Here is a 24,838-nt window from a genome sequence, read left to right as displayed (position 1 = left end):
ATACTTTGCACGAATCAACGCCGCTTTGGGTGGTATTGGACATCGTGTACATGGTTTGTCCAATGCCAATATTTTGACATTCATTTTTGTACAATTCAGGGGGGTATTCCCTTACATAGCTGATCCTCTTGCCCAGATGGAAAAGACTAGTGTGGAGTGCAATAGATATTGGGGATCTGTTGGGGTGGTATGCAAATTGGAGTGGGTCGAGGGTGTCTGGGAGGATGGTGTTGATGTGAGCCATGACCAGCCTTTCAAAGCATTCCATGTCTACAGGTGTGAGTGCTATGGGGCAATAATAATTTAGACAGGTTACCTTGGCATTGTTGGGCACGGGGACTGTGGTGGTCTGCTTGAAACATGTAGATATTACAGACTTGGTCAGGGCGAGGTGGAACATGTCAGTGAAGACTTGCTAGCTAGTCAGCACATGCTCTGAGTTTGTGTCCTGGTAGTCTGTCTGGCCCTGTGGCCTTATGAATGTTAACCTCTTTAAAGGGCTTACTCACATCGGCTATAGAGAGCGTGATCACACAGTCATCTGGAACAGCTGGTGCTCTCCTGGCATGGTTCAGTGTTGCCTGCCTCGAAGCGTCACTGGGCAGCTCAGTGATAGTTTGCAAATCCTGACACATCCGACAAGTGTCAGAGCCGGTGTAGTAGGATTCGATCTTAGTCCTGTACTGACACTTTGCCTGTTTGATGGTTTGTCGGAGGGGTAGTGGGATTTCTTATAAGTGTAAGGATTAGTGTCCCGCTCCTTGAAAGCAGCAGCTCTAGCCTTTAGCTCAGCGCAGATGTAGCCTGTAATGCATGGCTTCTGGTTAAGATATGTACATACGTTCACTGTGGGGATGATGTTATCAATACACTCATTAATGAAGCCAGTGACTGATGTGCTAAAGTCCTCAATGCCGTCGGGTGAATCCCGGACGCAACGGAATAAAAGGAATGGTATCAAACACACATGCACATACAAGTATGTATATATGGTTAGCATGTAGTATGACAGATATACAAAATGAACAACAGATCAGCATTCTTCTGTACCCCAGAGCAACATCCCCATAGTCAGCAGTTCTTCCATGAAGAAGCCATGCAGTCACCTTCACAGATCACAAAGGGCTCAGGACCATCAATCTACATTTGGTATACTTGAAAATTTGAAGCCATAATGACAAACACAAACAAGTTAGTACCAGTCATCCCATTCTATCCCATTTAATGTTTGTCGCTTGGCGGTTTTATGATGCATTTTAGATGATTGACTATGACTTTGGGTTTTATTTCATTTGCTTTAATTGTTCCGCATGTTTGAATGTTTTCTGTGCAGTAGAGGGCTGTTTTTGAGCACACATCATGTGTGATTCTGTATTACTATTATTTTGCTCAAACCACTGACATCACCCTGGGGGTCCGCACAACACATACCAACCAGCCTGCCTCTGAATCTTACACCCCTGTATCTTTAATTATTAGATATTGATCGAAAAGGGAATTTGATGGATGTCTAACCTTTGATTGTTACCTTGAAAAAAAAGACTGCTTGTCCAAGTTTTAATAGCGCAACCTGGTTGATGACATTCATTGTTGTTCTGGCTCTTCTCAGGTCCTCCAAATGTCCATATTGCACATAGAGCACCACCGCCTTGAAAGGAAAAAAGAAATATCAGACCATTTGAAATCATTTGTACAAAAGGCACAAAAGATGATCTGTAACCTAATTGGAATTATAGTTGCAATAATCACTCCTGTGGCGGGGTTTGGAAGGCACAATAATGACTAATGACCAAACGTCTAATGACCAAATGTCTGTCTGTGTGCTGGAGGAGCCAGAGTTAAAAGTTCAAGGTGTAACAGCAGCGGTGCTATTTCTGAGTGGGACACTCCTGCTGCATTACCTGGGTCCTGTTCATTTTTCATGTGGCCTGGGGACAAATAAGATGCGATGCCAATGAGCAGAGTACATCTCGTTTGCATCAAGAGTCCAGGGGAGTGGGAGATTTATCACCCTTATCAGCATTTGCATCATAAAAGCGCTTCGTTAAACTCCACGGAACTGACACCAAATTGAAATACAGAGGGATTTCTAGTCTGAAAATTTCAGTTTTTTCTTTGTAGAGGTAATGTAATGAACAATGTTGCTTGCTGCACTGAGCGTATTCCTTCTGTAAACCAGATTCATTATTCCCTGTTCACTATTCATCTGGCCTACATGGTGGATGAGGGAGGCAATGATTGTTTCTCCATCACCGTGATTGAAGGGAGCAAAAGTCCTCCCAATAATTAACTATTATCATGCTGAGGAGTTGAATTGCCACCTCAATCAGGTGCCTCAGACAGAGAGGGTGGCAACATGTCCTGCTTGAATGAGGAGCAAATTCAAATCCCTCACAATGAAATGTCAATTGAACACTTCTACTGTAGCATAATCATACCAGAATGAGAGCCATGCATCATATGCAACACTAGAGCACTGCACAGTATAAACATAAGGAATGTTTACAAGCAATGACCCACCTCCAAAAAACGCACTGCATTAATCAGTATGTTCCAGTCTATGAGCTTGGTGTAATCAAAATTCATAAGGCACTGTTGAGGCTTAGAGGGGGTGGACAGGGAGACTGGAAGGGGGACTCATACACCACTTGACCAGAGCAGTACTGCTGAATTAGTAAGAATATCTATTACCCTTAGTGGATGTCTTTGTTTACTCTGGGTCCAGCAGGAGACATCCTGGGACAGACTCATGTATTTAAATAGCTATTGTGCAGAGTTAACACAATCAGAGACAAAGAGGTAGTCTGCCTTCTCTTCTCCAGCCTGCTCTGCTCTGGCTGCTCCTCGCTCTGACGAAAAAACTGCAATTCTCCAGTCAGCTTGAAGGAAACAATTGCTGAATTAAATGTCTCTGTGTCTTTATGAAATTATATTTTGTTGCAATCAAATATGAAGACAAGACCGCTTACAGAAAGTGTAATGAGGCAAAGCCATGCACTTGTTTTTGAACAGGAAACCTTAGTGTATTTGCGTCTAAGGAACAAATCTCAAATGAATGGAGATCTCCACTGACAAGAGACAGAGAGATGAAAGACAGAGCTATAAAGTAAGTCAGAATATTAAATAGCCAATTTAAGATGATTTTGGTCTACTGTAGTTGTCTTAGTGTACCGGTGCAGCTAATGGATAAAGATAATATGTAGCATATTGTACCTTGCCGTTCCATGTGCCTGATGATGCATTACTTTAATGAGCGAGGCTAAGGCAGGTAGTGTAGTGGTGGATGTGTTGCAGGCTCAAATAATGGTAATTCATTCTTCAAACAGAGCCCTGAGGAGGATCCTGGTCTGACCAATGAGTATGTAAAGCTCTACCAAGCTAAAAGAGCCTCGTTATACTGTTGTTGTTGTTGATGTTGTTTTCTTAAAGTCTACAATCCTTCGCTGTATAGTTCCAGAGTAATTTAAATTGTAAAGTTAGATATGTTGTGACAAGACTGTCAAGTACAGTTGGATGACTAAGATAAAGAGAGGATCACATATTTTGTCTGTTTGAGAAAAAGAGTCTAAAATAGCTCATGGTAGTCACTGCCCAGCATTAATAGGGCTTATACTAAATGAACATCATAAACCCATGAAACAGAATATATGTCTATGCCATTAGTAAAAGATGATCCTAGAGAAACTTCCAAATGTCCCCTCTTTAAACACAGCTACACAGTGAACATGAACACCATTGTCACTTAAACCTCTATATTAAATATATATGCACTAAAAGATCACCTTAACAAAAGGTAGCCATCAGAGGATTTGGAGAGAGAAATAGATGGTTAAGTGACAATGGAGATCATATGTTCACTGTGTAGGTAAGTTTAAAGAGCGGACATTGGGAAGTTTTTCTATATGCACTAAAATACCACCTTAACAAAAGGCAGGAATCAGAGGAGCTACAGAGAGAAATACTGTATGTTCAAATACGTTAAAACCGTCTGTATGTTGTCCCTGTAATTTTTTTTATCCATGCTATCTCTCTGCGATGCTGAGACTGGGGAGTGGACTAATGCGAATTGCTCACTGACCCCTCTGTCACGTGACAGGCTCAGAGATCCCGTGGAGCCAAGCACATTACTATGGTGTCCCCAGGACTTTCATCCATCAAACCAGCCATCTTTGTTTTTCTAAACTGATGTTTAGATATTGCAAATGCCATTTAATTCAAGGCAGCAAACTGAAGAGCGAATGGAACCAGGTCGGTAATGGATGACTTTGATCCCTCTTTTGGGGAGACAGATTCAGAGGACTAACTTGGTAGAGACTTTTGATTCTCCAACTTTTCTTGTGTGCATTTAGTCCCTTCAGCTAACAGCCATCTCCTTCAGTCACTCTCTCTTTGTGTTCCCCTGGAAACAGAAAGCATAACCTCTAAAAATAGCCTGGCTATATGTGTATGTCTGGGAGTGTGTGGCCTGACTTGCATAAAGACTTGGATTAATCTTCAATCTCAAGGAGGCATTTGCGCCAGGGTTTGGTAATTATTCTGACGTAGGAAGCAGCACTCTCATATTCTGCAGAGAGGGAGGGGATGTTTATTGTGACTCAGAAAAGTGGACTGTGATTTTGATTGACCTGAATTGTGGACCAAGTTTAAAGGCATAGCGCAACCAAATTACAAAATGGCATGTTGTTTTCTTTAACCTGTAAGCAGTCTATGGACAAGGTATGAAAGCAATCCATGCTTTGGTTTAGTTCCCTTGGTACTGTTTCTAGATGCTAACATTTTAGTATTTGTGGCACAAATCCCATTCAAGTCAGGGGACCGATATTAGCATTTTTTTTGTGCATCTTGTCAAAATCATCCGAAAGTTTCTAAAATGTATTGTGACGCTCACCAAAGTCACTTATAGATGATTTCAACATGATACGTGAAAAATGATAATATTGATCTCATGACTTGAATGGGATTTGTGCCACAACGGCTGAAATGTTAGCATTTGGAAACAGTGCCAGACACTGCCAGGGAAACTAGACCAAAGCATGGATTGCTGTCATACCTTGTACATACTGTAGACTGCTTAAAGGGTAAGAAAACAAATGTGTAATTTTGTAATTTGGGTGAACTATTCCTTTAACATAAATGTACTTCTTGACCTCTGGCTGTGGCCTTTTGGGTGATCCCCGCTGCGAGAGAGAAGGGATTCTAAACAAAGCTAACTGGAGCCAACTAGTTTGAGGGCAGAGGGCAGGGTTGCTACTGTACTACCCTCCAGTCAGGAACACCACACACATATGTTGGCTGGGTAGGAGAGCTACAAGAAATGCTTACACTGATATTACTCAACAATGGTTGGGGGTGAAGAACTAGGAGATGACTGGGGAACATAGCATTAACCAGCCTGGGGATACTACATTCTGCTGTCCACTTAGAGAATAAGACAGGGTAAATGTGCTGTACCCCTAGACTGCCCTTGGCATAGCAGGCAGCGTAGGAGAAGTGTTGGTCTGCCGTGGGGTTGTTGTTGTGGTTCCTGGGGTCAAGCTGAGCCCCGCTGGGTAGGAAACACTGGTGGCTGTCCCAGTGTACAATGCTGCTGGGGGAGGGTCCAGGGCTGAGGAGGATGCTGTAACTGGCTTGCTGGATGTCCTTCAAGCCCAGGTATGTCCACTGTTGGTACAGCTGCTTAGCCTTGGCCTCTATGCTGTCATCTGATAGGGTAGTGAATTCCCTGATGGGAGACAGAGAAAGGCAGAGTTGTAGTTATGGGTGTCTGTTTACTACTCTGTGTGATAGGATTCCTGGTAGATGGTTTGGAAACAGATTTACCAAAGCAATTACTATTTATTAATTTAACACATAGTTGATTTTAGTTATATTCACACAACCAGTAATCAGGATATCTGTGACAGAATTGAGGAATGAGGACAGTCTTCATGGTCATAAAATGTGAATAATGAGAATGGTTAAGCAGAAAATCAATTGTCTCTTGAACAAATGGATGCAGTAATAAAACTGTGAGAATACTTTATGCTGCAATAATACTGTTCTGCTGTAAGAACACATTATCAACAGATGGTTAAACATGAAGAGGAGTAAAGTGTTGATAAAGGTGCTCTGCTAGCATTTTTCAACACTGTTGATTAGATTAATCTACCATACTAAGTAATGCAGCTAAAATGGCATGCATAATTACTATGAATAGAATACACAGTGTATGATATTATTTAAGTATACAAATAATTGGTCATGCAGATACTATGTAAAAGCAGAAAGCATTTCAAAAGGATGAACTTTGCCATATCTCTCAAGAAAAAGATTAAAGCACAGAAACTACTGAAGTTACAGGAAACCCTAAGAAACTTGAGAACGATCTCATAGTCAATACAAAGACCCTCTTATATTAGGGGAGATTCAAAAGGTGAAACAGGAAATTGACCAGAATTATAGAGAAGAGGTAGAGAAAATGCGTAGGTTCCTGAAACAATGATATTATGAAGCAGGCTCCAAGGCAACCAAATTACTAGCATGGAGACTCAGGAAACAACGAGCACAGAACACCATTTTCAAAATAAAAGACCCCAAAACAAGAAAGATCACATTCAAATTAGATGAAATACAGAATGCATTTGAATCATATTACACAAACCTGTACAAGCAACCAGAGAAGGCAGATGCACAGACAATAGAGCACTTTTTGAACTCACTTGATCTCCCCTGAATTGGGACAGAGCAACATGATAGACTAACTTTAGAAATATCCACTGAAGAAATGAATAAAGCAATATCTCAACAAAAAGTTGATAAGTCTCTAGGCACTGATGGCTTCCCTTCAGAATGGTTCAAGACCTTCAGAGAACAATTAGCACCTCTACTTAAGGCCTGTTTTAACTGGACTCTGAGGGAGGGGGCACACCCACCATCATGGAGAGAGGCCATCATATCAGTAATCCCAAAAGAGGGTAAAGATTAGAAAGAATGCAGTTCATTTAGACCTATCACAATTCTTAACACAGATTATAAACTATATGCATCAATAATAGCCAAAAGAATGGAGAAAATGGTTTCATACAAAATAGGCAGACACGGGACAATATAAGGAGAACACTACATGTCATGGACCACATTACTCAGAATAAGACAAGTGCAATATTAAAATCAGCCTAGATGCAGAAAAAGCATTTGATTCAGTGGGATGGGATTACCTATTCCAAGTTATGGAAAGATTTGGTTTCAACAAAGAAGTGATACAGTGCATCAAAACACTGTATTCATGTCTGACCGCTGGAATAAAGATAAATGGACATTTGACACAAACGATAAAATTAGAGCGAGGGGCAAGACAAGGCTGTAATCTTTCACCCACACTCTTCTCCTTGTACCTCAAACCATTAGCACAGCAAATAAAACAGGACCCAACCTTAGAGGGAATAACGATAAGAGGCAGTGAACATAAGATATGCATGTAAGCTGATGACGTTCTGTTATTCCTTAAAGACCCAGGCTCAAGTGTACCTAGATTGATGGATGTTTTACTAACATTTGGAACATATTCAGGGTATGTGCTTAACGTACACAAGACCCATGCCCTAGTATATAATTATACCCCACAGGAAGAGCTGAAGAGTAGGTATAACTTCACCTGGACCTCTTCATCCATTAAATATCTGGGAGTAAATTTACCAAAAGATACACTCAAACTTTATTGTATGAATTACGATAACATTAACAAGAAAATATATTATGACCTAGACAGGTGGAATTCACTTCCCTTATATCTTAGTAGTAGAATTAAAACAATCAAAATGAACATCCTGCCAAAGTTACTGTATTTGTTCCAATCACTGCCCATAGAAATCCCTCCTAAACAGTTTAGGGAATGGGATAAACGGATATCAAGGTTTATCTGGAACAGTAAGAGACCAAGAACTAGATATACAACATTACAGTTACCAAAAAACTGTGGGGGTATGGCCTTACCAAACCGAAAAGATTATTATGTGTCAGCCCAATTGAGACCTCTGGTGTGTTGGTGCAATTCAGAATACGAATCCAAATGGAAAGACATCGAGACTACTTTGACAGAGATACCCATACAGTCAGTTTTGGGAAATAAGGACATGGTAAAATAAATATACAATAGACAAAATCAGTGGATTCATTTATCTCTGAAGACATCGTTTAGGGTAGTTAAGCAAAATAATTTAGACAGAGAAGCCCTTGAATTTAATTGAGATCAAACTGCTGAGTTGGCCCGCGTACGACCCCAGCTTCATCCCTGCAACGCAGGACAGCAGATTTAAACAATGGACACAGAAAGGCATCACATCATTCAGTACAATTATAAGAAATGGGAACCTAGATAACTTCCAGGACCTAAGTAAAAAACATGGCTTGGATAAACAAGATTTTTACAGATACCTACAAGTTCGACACTATTTCTTTTTTTTTTTTTTTTTTTTTTCTTTTTTTGAATTGGGGGGTAAAAATTAAAAAAAAGTTAAATCTGTACTTGGGTATTCAATCCTCAAAGGAACATTCTACAAACTATATTAAAAAGAAATGGGAGGAGGAACTTAACAGTGAAATAACAGATTTTTAAAATGTTACCTTTATTTAACTAGGCAAGTCCGTTAAGAACAAATTCTTATTTTCAATGACGGCCTAGGAACAGTGGGTTAACTGCCTGTTCAGGGGCAGAACGACAGATTGCAACCTTCCGGTTACTAGTCCAACGCTCTAACCACTAGGCTACCCTAGTGGTTAGAAACATGGTTGAACATATTAGAGACTCAACCAATCTCCACCAACTCAAGGTCATGGAGAGAATTCTGTTGGAAGAATGTTATATGTTTCTTCATAACACCTAAACTGAAATCAAAACAGACTGGCTCACTACACCCTTGTTGGAGAGAATGCGGTCTATTGAGGGCGGACCACTCTCATATCTTTTGGACTTGCCCCGCAATCGAAACTGGGGAGAAATAAGATCTAACATTGGAAAAATAATGGGATTTGACATAGAACAAACATTCATTTCTTTGTACATGGATGAAATACCTGATAACTTACACAATAGAGAAAATTACCTCTTGAAGGTCCTACTGGCAGCCAGTAAAAAGGCTATCACTAGGAAATGGCTACAAAAAGACCCTCAGACCCACAGTGACACAATGGATAGACATTGTAGAAGAAATGCACCACATGAAGCGTATGACCTTTGCTTTAAGAACTCAACAGGAGAGAGGTCAAGAATACTGGGAAAAATGGGTTTCGTATTTGGAAAAGGTCTAATTCAAAGGTGTTAATGTAACTAATATGATGATATGATGATGAAGGTATGAAGTGCACTGTAACTGCCAGATCTTTTTTTGTTGTTCTTTTATTTTACTTTATTTGTACTTTCTTTGTGTTCTTACAATAAAAACAAAGTATAAAAAAATAAAAAATAAAAAAGGATTAACTTCACCAAACCACATTTAACTTGAATTTAAGTGTGACGATGTATTCTATCCTCTGAATCATGACTAATTCAATTTGTCCATGTCAATCTTCCAAGACACAAAATTATGATCCCGAAGAACTGACATAAAAGACTGAAGCAGAAAAAAAAAATCTTTAAAAAAATAAAGACTTCTTACCTAGACCTCTTGGGATTTAAATCTGAGCTTTGAACTTTTTTGTTTGAAATATTACAGGGCGAAATTCACTTTATCCACCCGCTGTTAATGATTTAAGAAATAAATAATTACTTTTAGTATGACGATGAAAGAAAAGAGAGGAAGAACAGCACATTGACAACTTTTTTTAACTAGAAGAGCAAACCTGAAATAGGTTTGGGAGATAAGATTTAGGAGATAAGGTTCTGAGGACATTATTCAATGTTGCCATCAAATACAGACATCTAATGAATTCTGCATAAAAGTCTGTTTATTTGACAACTGAAACCCATCTCACATCTTAAAGGCCAAAGGAGACTGGCTAAAAGGACACATGTCACCGATATCAAATCGTGTTGTGTTTCCTGACCCATTAAATGTAAATAAGTAGCAGAGCATTACACTGAAAATAGTTCTGTATCACTGTATAAATGAACTACCGAATATGGTTTAAGGCATATTTGGTAAGCCATTTTTCAAGATTATCTTGACCATATTTCATAATCAGGGATATGTCGATAGAAAGCCCTTCTGTTCCTGACCTATGGGTGGAGGGCATGTTTAGGAGGAAAACAGTCGTAAATAAACCAGTCAGTCATAAACATATTTCAGATCTCTTCCAGGACTGGAAGTTGAAAATGAACAACAGGGGATCGATCCACCAGGGATTCATGTGCATTAGACTGGATCAAAATGCATGATATTTCCCCTGGTGTGGATGAGCTTCAAATTATATGTTAGGGTATTGTAAAATTACAGGGTTGGATAGGGACAGAGGTAATGTATTTACCAGATGAGTGGACCTAAATTGAGGACTGAATGAGAGATGATCCTTTCCCAGAGATTTCCTTCAGTGTCTCTGCCATGTGTTTCCTCAAAATGTCAAATCTGGACCCTCTCAACATCCCACTTTCTCTGAATCCTCAACATTTGGATTCTAATCACAAAGAGGGAAATACTGCGAGATGCCAAAGGAATACATAGGTTTGGATATGTCTGGACCATACCTTGCATGCTGCTGCTGCCAATAGGGAGTTACCATCCAAATTGAATTCCAATTCCCAATGAACACAGCAGACCAGCTCAATTGGGAGAAAGATATGGGATGAAGAGAGCCTCCCAGCAGTTGAAGCAGTGATTAAGAACATTGGGTAATACAATATATCTCTATCAGGTGGAGTCTTCATCATCATTGTACACCACCACCTATTAATACCTGGCCTGAGTCATTGTAGCCTAGAACAGTTGTTAGTGACAGACCGTTTGGAAGGCGAGGTGGGATAAGTTAGGAGACCTGATGTCATCACTCAGAGCACCACTTGAGACAACAAGATTCACAGGACTGGTGCCCAAGTCCCACACCACAGGGTGCCACTCTTAACAGCTTGGCTGGCTGACTGAAACCTCCTCACAGCGGACGAAAAGAGAGCCGTGATTCTGACACACACAGACGCACTTGCTGCTGCTCCTGGCGATGGCCGATACACACCCCGCCCGCTGACTAGAAGATGGCAGGGAGCTCTGTTTGGGCCATCTGTTACGGAGACTGATATAGCTATCACACTACCTACAGCCACCATAGACACAGCAGACTACCCAGCTAACAGTTGCAGGGAGAGAAAACGTTTTTGTAATGTTACCCGCAATGTTTTTCGTTAGTTAGGGGGACATTCTATCTACAGTTGAAGTCGGAAATGTACATACACCTTAGCCAAACACATTTAAACTCAGTTTTTCTCAATTCCTGACATTTAATCCTAGTAAAACTTCCCTGTTTTAGGTCAGTTAGAATCACCACTTAATTTTAAGAATGTGAAATGTCAGAATAATAGTAGAGAGAATTATTTATTTCAGCTTTCATTTCTTTCATCACATTCCCAGTGGGTCAGAAGTTTACATACACTCAATTAGCATTTAGTAGCATTGTCTTTAAATTGTTTAACTTGGGTCAAATGTTTTGGGTAGCCTTCCACAAACTCCCCACAATAAGTTGGGTACATTTTGGCCCTTTCCTCCTGACAGAGCTGGTGTAACTAGTCAGGTTTGTAGACCTTGCTCACACACGCTTTTTCAGTTCTGCCCACACATTTTCTATGGGATTGAGGACAGGGCCACTCCAATACCTTGACTTAGTTGTCCTTAAACCATTTTTCCACAACTTTGGAAGTATGCATGGGTTGATTGTCCATTTGGAAGACCCATTTGCGACCAAGATTTAACTTCCTGACTGATGTCTTGAGATATCACTTCAATATATCCACATCATTTTCCTTTCCCATGATACCATCTATTTTGTTTAGAGCACCAGTCCCTCCTGCAGCAAAGCACCCCCACAACATGATGCTGCCAACCCCGTGTTTCTCGTTTGGAATGGTGTTCTTCGTTATGGTTGTTATGGCCAAACAGTTCTATTTTTGAGGACATGTCTCCAAAATTACAATATTTGTCCCCATGTGCAGTTGCAAACCATAGTCTGTGGCTTCTTCCTTGCTGAGTGGCCTTTCAGGTTATGTTGATGTAGGACTCGTTTTACTGTGGATATAGATATTTTTGTACCAGCTGTACCCTCCAGCATCTTCACAAGGTCCATTGCTGTTGTTCTGGGATTGATTTGCACTTTTCGCACCAAAGTACATTCATCTCTAGGAGACAGAACACGTCTCCTTCCTGAGCGGTATGTTGGCTGCGTGGTCCCATGGTGTGTATACTTGCGTACTATTGTTTGTACAGATGAAAGTGGTACCTTCAGGCGTTTGGAGATTGCTCCCCAGGATGAACCAGACTTGTGGAGGTTAAAAACATTTTCCTGAGGTCTTGGCTGATTTCTTTTGATTTCCCCATGATGTCAAGCAAAGAGGCACTGAGCTTTAAGGTAGGCCTTGAAATACACCCACAGGTACACCTCCAATTGACTCAAATGATGTCAATTGGCCTATTAGAAGCTTGTAAAGCCATACATAATTTTCTGGAATTTTCCAAGCTGTTTAAAGACACAGTCAACTTAGTGTATGTAAACTTCTGACCCACTGGAATTGTGATACAGTGAATTATAAGTGAAATAATCTGTCTGTAAACAATTATTGGAAAAATTACTTGTGTCATGCACAAAGTAGATGTCCTAACTGACTTACCAAAACTATAGTTTGTTAACAAGAAATTTGTGGAGTGGTTGAAAAACGAGTTTTAATAATTCCAACCTAGGTGTATGTAAACTTCCGACTTCAACTGTATATTAGCAAAAACCTTTTGAGAACCTTTTTAGCATGTTTAGGTGTTAAAGTTAGGAGAACATTCCCTTAAATGTCAAGCATAATTATCTAGAATGTGTTTACAATGTTCTCAGAATATACAACATTAATTTTCTTGATGCGTTTTATGGGACGTTGCAAGAACATTCATGTGTCCAGTTTTCTGAGGTTTAGGAGAATATTCTATCAATGTTCCACCAAACATGGTTGCCATGTTCTCAGAATTTGCAATATTAATGTTCTAGACACGTTTCCTGGGACATTGATAGGTGTTTCACATTCCCATAAAACATGTCTAGAACATATGTTCTGAGAACATGGCAACCATGTTCTGTGTATATTTGGTTGGACGTTGATGGAATAGTCTCCCAACCCACAGAAAACGATACATTTAACGTGTCTAGAAAAGTAATATCATAAGTTCTGACAACATGGTAACCCCGTTCTGGGAATATGCTATATGACATTAAGGTAATGGTATATTGGAAACATTCCTTGCACATCACAGGAACATTCCTATGAAAGTGTTAGTTAATGACCTATTTAGACTCTAATGGGAACATTCTCTAAAGTTGTGGTAATGTTAGTTGTTAGCTGGCTTGGATCCACACTAAACATTCTCCCAAACAACAACATTCTACTCTACTTCAGAGTCAGTGTGGGTTGTGGATTTATCACTTCAGCTTGGTCATCCTCTAAAATGCACAACTTCCCAACACAAATAAAAAAATATGTTTGTTTGCGATTGTATTTGGACAATCTTTATAAAAAAAAATTAAAGCCCTTTTTATCCCCCCCAGACCACTATTTGAGTAAATAAATACCCCCCAAAACGAAGGCAGAGCATACCTGGCTCCTGGTTCACCGTTATTGACATTTTGCTCTCCTAATTAAATGCATCTGAGTGACAGTGATTGACAGCTGGTGGATCCGTGTCTGCTGTAGAGCTGGCCACCGGGGGTAGCTGAGGTACTGTCGACAAGGGCCTGGCCAATTGATAGCAGCTGTTTTTGTGGCCATTGAACTGTGGCAGAATGCTATTATGGATGATAATACTGGCAGGACCGGCCCTTGCTCTTTATGAAAGTGCTATAGCTCCCTGCCTCTCTACCTCTGGCTCCCAAGAGAGACTTCACTGTTGAAGTGCTGACAAAGGGGGTGATGGGAGATATCCCTCCCTGGCCGGCTACACCTACTGTGTTTCTGTTCAGAGTGTCTCCTCTGTATTTCACATTAAAAGAATAATCCACAAAAAAACTCATCATCATGATGATGTGGCAAGTTACAATGTGCTTTTGAAAGTCATATATCTTGACAATTTTACAGCTGACATGCAAAACATTTTGGGACTGTATCAATAGTAAACTAATGGAAAAAGAAATCCCAAGAGATAGTTTTTGAGTGGATTATTCCTGTATGATGAGGTGACCGTCCGTACTGAATACCAGAACGCTAGAGCAGGGGTCTCCAACCCTGCATTATCGCAAGCTACAAAAAAAAATGTAAGCTTTCAAATTGGCACATTCTTCTCTTCTCCTCTACCCTACAAATATTCCTTGGGACCCTGTGTACAACATATGTTTATTGTCAATATACCTGGTAAAACAATGGTTAAAATCCTTCTAAAAATCCATACTAGAATGTATTATGGATGTTTTTCTAATGCTAGAAAGCACTGCAGTCAGGGAACAATTAATTTTTTCTCAGCAGTTTGAGTTGTGTCCTGTCTGACAGTGAAATGCGGCTAGCTCTTACTGTAGCCTGGACTATGTAGTAGCTAGCTACTGGAATGGTTCTTCCGGGCACCAGAGGGTGAGAGACTGCCTTAGAGACTTTGTTTGTTACCTAGTTGTTTCTTAATATTTAATTATTGTTTCCCCTTTAAGAGAAGTGTGCTTTCTGTTCCAATTTTGTTAGCTCATGAATTTGGTTTCCTGTATGTCTCCCTCATGTAGTTTTCAAGTTCTAATGTTTATTGTTTAGGTTTTTGAGTTTCCTGTATTATTCCGTTCTCTATTTTTTTCAAGTAAAGTCTTTACTTTTTCTCAAGTCGCCGTTTCGTGGTCTGGTTCATTCTCTGCTCTTGGGTTCAACATTGCCACGTCACAGCTGGCTAGTATTGTAAAAGCCCATTGCCTTCATAGTAAGTTATTAGTGTGACAATTTGTTCAAAGTTTGGTGCTGATTTTGAACTGATAAACGTTAGCTAGCTATGTTTTGTGGAAAAATGTAGGATTGGCATTTGGACGTGAACTAGCTATCATTAGGTAGCTTCAGCTGTTGTTGTATGGCTCTAATGAGCTAGCTAATGGCTAGAGGCATTTGTGTAACACACCATCGATAAATAAAAATAGCTAATGTTCTTTGCCTGATCGTTAGATAGATAGCAAGCTTTCAGCTGACCGGTGTTAGCTAGCTAGCTGCTGGACTTTGTACAATCAAGCTAACATTAGCTAGGTAATGTTAGCTAGCTAGCTACCTAGCTAAGCAAAATATATATGTTTGCATTTATTGAGTAATATCAGCTTGAATACCACCATATAGCTAGCTATCTACACTTCTTCTGACTGCCAGGATGGTGCAAGCAGCTGTGTTGTTGCCGAGCAACTGACCCAGTGTTAGAACTCTGAGATTTGGCTGAAAAAAGATGATAGCATTGTCAGAAATGCTACAAAAAGGTATCACATCGCTGGATCTTAACAGATAGAAATTAGCACATGAGAGAGAGAAATTGTAAATGTAATAAAAACTGTTGCACTGACAAACTTAGTCAATCCGGCATTTTTTTAATCCAATGGTCACTTTACAGATGCTATATTCAACGTTGAGACTTTGAGCTAGGTAGGCGCAAGAAATACCTTAAAAATCAATTGCTAATGACCCTGTTAAAAAATCCATTACATAGTTCTTGGTAACAGCCGGGCGGCTCATGACAAGAGGTGGGGAGTGTGTTGTGTTCCTCCAATCAAGTTAATTTGCTAATTTTCATTGAGATTTGTGTCACATTGACTTCAATATGATGGTAGGGTATTTAATTTAACACTGAGCTTTAAACAATCCTGCTAGTAGACACGACGATCGTGGCGTCTATAATCTACATATAGGACAGACACTTCAAAAGCTTACTCCTTATATATTTTTTTACTGGTTTCCCATTTCTGAATGTGTTATTCAATATGTTTCTATGGGCTAGAGTAGTGAAGACCAAATTCAATATTTTACTTGGCGCATCTAGCAACAGAGGTATGTGTCAGTCTATCGATGTTTCTGCTGTTAGGCCAACTGCTGCAGCACATGTCATAGCAGAGTTTGCAATCGCCACCCAATCGCCACCCAATTTATACAAATAATCATGAAATAGTTCAATCAGGTATGCTTACTCTGCAGTTAACATTTAGTTGAGAAGGTTTTTGGGGAAAGTTTCTGTCTACCCACAAGACGGTTATCATTAGCATCGCTATTGTTAGCTCACACTCACCTGTTGGAGACCCCTGCGCTAGAGACTACTCCTCCAGCATGATTGCTGTTGATCTTATTAGTTAGCCATAATTTTATATTTTCTATTTTCAAAATGGGGTATTAGTATGTACTTACGGCATAATGAGAAAAAGGTAACAGACATTTGATCTGTTATCATAATTTAAAACTGGGTGTTACATTTGCATTGAAATAGAGTCCTGACAACTGAAATCATGAACAAATACTCTTTGACAATACTACACAGAAATTGACAGTAACAGAAACCCAAGAAGACAAAGAGGAGGAGAATCATCCACAGACGCTGACATCAAAGCCTGTAAGAGGAAAACAAAAGACTGCTCCTAAACTCGAGATGAAACTAAGCATTTGTCTTCCAACGTGCAGACCCAAAGACAAGCTCCTGACAGTTCATACACATCTGCATAGGTAATGTAGAATGATGCTTAAGCGTCTCTGTGATCACTTCCTGCAACTGGAATTGGATCCATCCGACCTGAGAGGTGACACCACTGTGTTAAATGAGAGCAGAACAAGTTGTGCCTGACAGCGCCTTTGAACAAAGGGAACATCCATATTTGGAAATAAAAAGCCAAAGTTCAGGTGTAGAACTACATTGTAGGGCATAGAGAATGTGTTCCATGTGTTATGGAACAGGATAAACATACAATATTATTATGACAATTAAAAGTCTGAAATATTGCATATTTTGATGTACATTTCAATGACTACAACTAGTAGAGATATTGTTCAATAAGTTTGTTTTCATGTGAATATTGTTGTGTTAGATCACAGGGAACAGAATCATTGTGGAAGACGTGACAGGTTTTTATGTACGTTATGACTACAGCAGCGACTATGCATAAAAATTGTGGCTGTAGTGCATGTATCATACATAAATACATGCATCCTTAATTACTACCATGCTGCATTGCACTACATATTCACACACACAAAATTGATCCCTTTCCATTGGCACTACCCTGCTTTATCATAATATGCAATAATATGGTTTAATAGACATAGCGGTCTATGTGTAGAATTTAGTTTTTCATATGTGCATGTCATTGTTTCAGACACTTATTGGCACAGAATGTTTTATACTCAAGTGAGACTTGCACCGATAATATAATTTCTTCAACAAAACTCCGAACAAACAAAAACAAAATCTGTTTTTGCCAAGAATGTCTCTTGCACCAATCTGACAGTGTTTTTCTCAGAGTGAGAATATTTTATCTTCAATCCAGGAAGTTATCCACAGTTTCTATTCATCTGGAGTAGCTCTGTGAGCCAGGGGAGCACAGGGAATAGGGGAGAGGAACAGAGGTGGATTTTAAAGATAAAGTAAGACAATCTGCTCTTAGTGGGAGAAAAGACCTAGAAACTACTACAAACACTTCTACATGCACACAGTAAAACCTCACATGAGCACGCTGTACACAAACACTTCCACACACTCACACTAAAACCTCACATGAGCACAGAGTACATAACACATTCAAAACAATCATACAAACATAAAAGCATGGATGAGTTCACACACTTATGTAGCCTAGATGCAGGTGAAATTGAGGAACGCAAAACATTGTTTAGATGCTTTTTTGGCAACAATGTGATTGTTCCAATCACATATTTGCGATGGTAGGCTGCAGGGACCACTCAATAATGATCACAAATATGTGATCTATCACAGATCCCCCCCCCCAGTATTGCTGCTCATTCCGTTCACCAGCTCCAGAGGCCTGAGTCACCGGGCCTTCTAGGCGTTACTGAACTGGATTCATTACCACCAACCCCAGACTGTCTGTCTCATTACTCACACCTGGTTCCCATTCCCCCTGACTAGTATGTGTATCTATGTGCCCTCTGTTCCCCATTGTCCTTGTTGGTTATTGTAACCATGTTGGTCACATTGGTCGTGTGAGCACCTGTGCTGTTGTATCGGCTTCCATGCTACGTGTTATTGTGCACTTGTTATACGGATCTCGTCCCGTGTATTATTTAGAGGTTTTCACCTCGCTCTTTTGTTTGGGTGAAGAATATATAAAAAACTATTACGTGTTCCTGCACTTGTCTCCTATCATTATACAGCGTGACATGATCGTATGTGTCAAAAGGTTAATATTATTATTATTTACATACATATATTTTGTTTGTTTGTTTTACATTTAAAAAAATGGTCCCTTTATGTTGATATTTAAAAAATATATAATTTCAAATGTAGTGAAATGTATGACTGTAAAAACACAAAAAAAGATAGACATTAAGCATATGCTTGTTTACCTGAAATGACTCCTGGGCTCCATTCCTGAAAGAAAACAGAACAAGAAATGTACGTAATCAACTTTCGTTATTCCTCGATTTGTAATGTGTTCTCGCAATCTTGTTTTTATACATTTCAGTTAAACTTTTCAAAATCATATTTTACCTAGCCAACAGCCTTTAACCTAACATGTTTCATCAGCTGGCTACTACTGTAGACTAAAGAGCACAATTTGAGTTGTTACATTACATAGATTTCTCCTAGGAATATATAGTTAGTAATAATTTAAGTTTATACAAATGGAAGGAGTGATAACTGGTCAACGTAACATTCAACCTGTCAATGGCGCCAAAGCATGAACCTAGATAATCCTGTCTAGCTCGGTAGGCCAGGCAAAAATCCAAATCCAAGCTATAATACTCACCCCATTTCATGATTGCTAAACATCATCCTTCCTCGCTTGGCGAAAAGACAAGCATGTCCTGTGGTGATATGTCGACATGATGATAAAATGTAACCACCGGTGTAGCATAGTTTTTTTCCCAGGGAGAATAAATTAAATACATTTATAAAAATGAACAAAGGTGGATCCCTTAGCCATGGTCGGCATACAGTACAGTATGTAATATGCTCAATATATGCTCATACCCCGCTCTCACTTTGTTCGTTTGCCACTATTCTATCAAATACACTGGACTTAGCACCTCAGGTTTCCCACCCTGTCTAAGACTTGCAGCCCCTCAGACAAACTAAAAACAAAGCCTCTTTCAGATAACAATAAATGCAATATAGATAATAATTATATAATTGTCAATAATACTATAAATACTCGCTGCTACTACTATAGGAAGAAAGGATAAGAGATTGAGTTGTTAAAAATTACAGTTTTTGTCACGACTCCTACCGAATGTGGCTCCCCTTCCTGTTCGGGTGGCGCTCGGCGGTCGTCATCACCGGCCTACTATGGAGAGAATGGACTGATGGGAGAGGAGTGGTCTCCTCTCTCCACCTTCGGTTCCTCCAGCTCTAGATCCCCCTTCTCCTCCTTCCCCCTCCGGCTCCGGCGCTCTTTGTCTTGCGCTCCCGGGGGTCTATGATGGAGCGGTGGCGGGGTGTCAGAGGTTCTTGCTCCAACTGGAACTGTACCTGGCGACCGTGAGGCCCACTCCCTCGGGAGCGGAGAGGGTGAGTGTCCTCGTCTCCTACCTGACGGGTCGTGCTCTGGAGTGGGAGAACGCGGCCCAGACCTGGCGAAGGAGCACTACCCAGAATTCACCCGCCGCTTTCGTGCCGTGTTTGATCACCCTCCAGAGGGCTGAGCGGCTGAGCAACAGTTCCACCTTAGGCAGGAGAAGAGGAGCGCACAGGATTACGCTTTGGAGTTCCGGACCTTGGCCTCTGGGGCTGGTTGGAACGACAGGGCCCTGAGACCACTACCGGTGTAGTCTCCAGGAGGACTTCCACAGGGAGCTAGCGTGTCGGGACACCACCCTCTCCCTTGATGATCTCATCGACATGTCTATCCGGCTGGACAATCTGCTGTCTGCCCGCGGGCGTTCGGAGAGGGTCATGTTCGTTCCACCACCCAGCGCCCCTGCACCAATTCCTATGGAGTTAGGGGGGGGCCGTGCCGAGGGGTACCGGAGGAGGAGCCTCCCACTGCACCAGCTGTGGTCGGAGAGGACACACGGCCGATCGGTGCTGGGGGGGCCCGTCTGGGAGTCGAGAGGGCAGGCGGAACTCTTCTCGGTCACCCCAGGTGACTCAGCACCAAACTCACCCAGAACCCCCTGTTGGTCACATATTTGTCTTGATTTTGTTTCTTGATTTTTTTCCCCCCTCTTCCCAGCATAAGGCGCTAGTCGATTCAGGTGCAGCTGGGAACTTCATGGATCGCGGACTGGCCATCAAACTGGGTGTTCCGCTCATGCCGATAGATTATCCCTTCCTTGTCCACTCCCTAGATAGCCGGCCATTAGGGTCAGGGTTGGTCAGGGAGGCCATGGTTCTACTGGACATGGTGACGCAGGGGAATCATAGGGAGCGGATTAGTCTCTTCATTATCGATTCGCCTGCGTTTCCAGTGGTGCTGGGGATTCCCTGGCTGGCTAGTCACAATCCTAAGATTTCATGGAGACAGGGGGTTCTCCAGGGGTGGTGAGAGGAGTGTTCTGGAAGGTGTCTGAGTTTCTATCGGTGCCACGTCGGTGGAGAGTCCAGAACAGGGTTCCACTGTGCGCATCCCCCCTGACTATGCCGATTTGGCAATTGCTTTCAGTAAGAAGGGAGCGACTAAATTACCACCTCATCGACAGGGGGATTGTGCGATAAATCTCCAGCTAAACGCTGCGCTTCCCAAGAGTCACATGTACCCATTGTCCCAGGAGGAGACGTTGGCTATGGAGACATATGTCACGGAATCTCTGGGGCAGGGGTATATTCGGCCCTCCATCTCACCCGTCTCCTCGAGTTAATTATTTTTTAAGAAAAAGGAGGGAGGTCTGCGTACGTGCATTGATTATAGAGGTCTAAATGCCATCACAGTGGGGTTTAGTTACCCACTACCTCTCATCGCTAAGGCGGTGGAATCATTTCACGGAGCACAGTTTTTCACAAAACTGGACCTCAGGAGCGCGTATAGTCTGGTGCATATTCGGGATGGAGACGAGTGGAAAACCATGTTTAGTACAATATCGGGCCACTATGAGTACCTCGTCATGCCATATGGGTTAAAGAATGCTCCAGCTGTCTTTCAATCCTTTGTAGAAGAGATTCTCAGGGACCTGCATGGGCAGGGCGTGGTTGTCTATATCGATGATATTCTAAACGATTCCGCTAACCGCACCGAACATGTGTCTCTGGTATGCAAGGTGCTTGGTAGACTGCTGGAGCATGACCTATATGTCAAGGCTGAGAAGTGTGTGTTCTCCAAACGAACCGTCTCCTTCCTGGGTTATCGCATTTCCACCTCTGGGGTGGTGATGGAGTGTGACCGCATTAAGGCTGTGCGTAATTGGCCGACTCCTACCACGGTGAAGGTGCAGCGGTTTTTGGGGTTTGCCAATTATTACCGGAGGTTTATCTGGGGTTTTGGCCAGGTGCGTTACCTCACTGCTGACGGGGGGGCCGGTGCGTTTGCGGTGGTCGGCAGAGGCGGACAGAGCCTTCAATAGGTTGAAGGCGCTGTTCACGGATGCACCCATGTTGGCGCATCCGGACCTGTCTCTAGCATTCATAGTGGAGGTGGACGCGTCCGAGGCTGGGGTGGGTGCCGTGCTATTACAGCGCTCGGGTACACCACCAAAACTCCGCCCCTGCGCATTCTTGTCGAGGAAGCGCAGTCCGGCGGAGCGCAACTATGATGTGGGGGTCCGGGAGTTGTTAGCGGTGGTCAAGGCCCTGAGGGTGTGGAGACACTGGCTTGAGGGGGCTAAGCACCCTTTTCTCATCTAGACCGACGACCAGAATCTGGAGTATATTCGGGCAGCTAGGAGACTGAATCCGCGTCAGGCAAGGTGGGCCATGTTCTTCACCCGATTCAGGTTCACTCTGTCTTATAGGCCAGGCTCCCTGGACGCGAAGGCCGACACGCTGTCCCGTCTCTATGACACGGAGGATCGGTCCACCGAGCCTACTCCCATCCTTCCAGCCTCGAGGCTGGTGGCACCAGTGGTATGGAGGTGGACTCAGACATCGAGCGGGCGTTACGGGCGGAATCTGCGCATCCTCAGTGTCCGGCTGGGCGTAAGTATGTGCCGCTTGGTGTTTGGGACTAACTGATTCGGTGGGCTCACACCCTACCCTCCTCGGGTCATCCTGGGGTGGCGAGGACAGTGTGGGGCCTCCGGGGGAATATTGGTGGCCCACCTTGGCTAGGGACGTTAGGGTTTATGTCTCTTCCTGTTTGGTGTGTGCCCAGACTAAGGCTCCTAGGCACCTTCCTAGAGGGAAGTTACAACCCCTCCCCGTTCCACAACAGCCATGGTCTCACTTATCAGTGGATTTGCTGACGAATCTTCCCCCGTCTCAGGGGAACACTACGGTCTTGGTGGTTGTGGATGGGTTTTCTAAGTCCTGCCATCTCCTCCGGTTGCCCGGTCTCCCTACAGCCCTACAGACTGCGGAGGCGTTATTTACCCACGTCTTCCGGCACGACGGGGGCCGGAGGACATCGTCTCTGGTCGGGGTCCACAGTTCACGTCCCGGGTATGGAGGGCGTTCATGGAGCGTCTGGGGGTACCACCCCGAGAGTAATGGGCAGGTGGAGAGAGTGAACCAGGAGGTGGGTTGGTTTCTGCGGTCGTATTGCCAGGACCGGCCCAGGGAGTGGTCTAGGTACGTCCCATGGGCGGAGTTGGCCCAAAACACACTCCATCACTCCTCGACGAACCTATCACCGTTTCAGTGTGTAAGGCTACCAGCCGGTCCTGGCACCTTGGCATCCAAGTCAGACCGAGGCTCCTGCGGTGGAGGAGTGGGTGCAGCGCTCCAAGGAGACCTGGAGGACGGTCCAGGGATCCCTCAAACAAGCCAGTGGACGGGAGAAGAGGAGTGCTGACCACGACCGCAGTGAGGCCCCCGTGTTTGTACCAGGGGACAGGGTCTGGCTCCCGACCCGAAACTTACCCCTCAGCTTGCCCTGCCGGAAGCTGGGGCCGCAGTATGTGGGGCCCTTCAAAGTCCTGAGGAGGATAAACGAGGTGTGTTATAGATTACAACTCCCTTCCTATTATCGCATTAACCCCTCGTTTCATGTGTCTCTCCTCAGACCGGTGGTAGCTGGTCCCCTGCAGGACGGTGAGGTTCCGGAGGTCCCTCCACCCCCTCTGGACATCGAGGGGTCCCCGGGGTAACTGTCACGAAAATTAACGACTCCTACCGAATGTGGCTCCCCTTCCTGTTCGGGTGGTGCTCGGCGGTCGTCGTCACCGGCCTACTGGCTGCCACTGATCCCTTTTTCCCCCTTTTATGTTTATTGGTTGCACCGGTGTGTAGTTTAGGCTAATTGGTTGGGTTTTATTTACCAGCCGGCCCGCCTGCTGGTTGTGCGGGATTATTTCAATGCACATGTGTACACGGCTGTATGTCACGGTTGTCCGTGTGTTTGGATTATTGCTGGACTGTTTAAGTCCCCCGTGTTTGGGGCATTTGTTTGGGTTGGCGTCTGTTCACCGTTGTGGTGCATTAAAAAGTAGCGCTACCCTGAACTCTCTGCTTCCTGCGCCTGACTTCTTCCCCACTACACCCCGGGCGTTACAGTTTTATAAAGCCTCAAACAGTATGCAGCTGACAATGCGGTCTTGATGCAGCAAGGGGTGCAGAGAATAGCAGCAAAATGCAACAATCAAATTCTAGAACAGTTGCATAGAGGTCTGGTATGTGTGCAAAACTAACACTGTAAGGGTCATTATTAATATTTCCATTAGTGTCATCACAGCTGTTGAGTTTTAAAACTCAAATATTGTTGCTTATATTCAGTGTGAACACGGTAACTGTCTGTCTCTCTCTCTTTCCATCAATTCCATTCAAATAGATCATCCTGTTCAAGATTGATATTTATAAGCCTAGATGTCCTACCTCTTTGAGCACCAGTCCATTTTCCTGGGATTTTTCTCCCTCGTTTCTTGATATTTCTGAAATAACAATTTGAGTCGATTGATCAAATCGTTACTACTGTTGTAGCCTACCTGACAGATATTTGTGCCATATCCAATGTTACAACACAACGAGAGTGATGGAAGACATCAGAACGTTTAGCTAAAAATGTTGATAAACTATTATTTATTCACATTATAAGCTCAGTAATGTGCACACACAGTGGTGCAACTTTTGTTTTAGAAGTGTGTGGGGGGTGGGGGGACACGACAAAACCTGGCAGGGGGTCTGGGGGTCAACCCTCAGAATTGTTTTGTGCATCTAAAGCTCATTTCCTGCATTTCTACAAAAAAAATATTGGTTGACCAACAGTAGTCTCAATTTTTTAACGTGCATTTTTCCATATATACTGTGGACACACCGTATGTGTTTTAATAAAATGCTCTATATGTACTGAACTTGTCTGATGCTTTATTAAGCATGCTGTTTGATTAATTAAATAATGAATACACTCAAATGACTCAAGAAGGAGTCAGAGACCTGTTCAGAGACCTGTTACGGATACATTTCCGGATAAATTTAATTTATAATAGGTTTCTCAAAAT

At 42.5% G+C, this 24,838-nt stretch overlaps 1 pseudogene; it reads right to left on the bottom strand.

Moving 5' to 3' along the window:
• LOC139407953 (inactive N-acetylated-alpha-linked acidic dipeptidase-like protein 2) overlaps positions 1 to 24,838 on the bottom strand; it is a 195,844-nt pseudogene that overhangs the window by 58,605 nt on the left and 112,401 nt on the right.

The sequence above is a fragment of the Oncorhynchus clarkii genome, chromosome 4 (assembly GCF_045791955.1).
Source record: "Oncorhynchus clarkii lewisi isolate Uvic-CL-2024 chromosome 4, UVic_Ocla_1.0, whole genome shotgun sequence".
In the NCBI taxonomy this organism is placed as follows: domain Eukaryota; kingdom Metazoa; phylum Chordata; class Actinopteri; order Salmoniformes; family Salmonidae; genus Oncorhynchus; species Oncorhynchus clarkii.
Note: the sequence above shows the minus strand (reverse complement) of the source record. Positions and strands in the feature narration are given on the sequence as shown.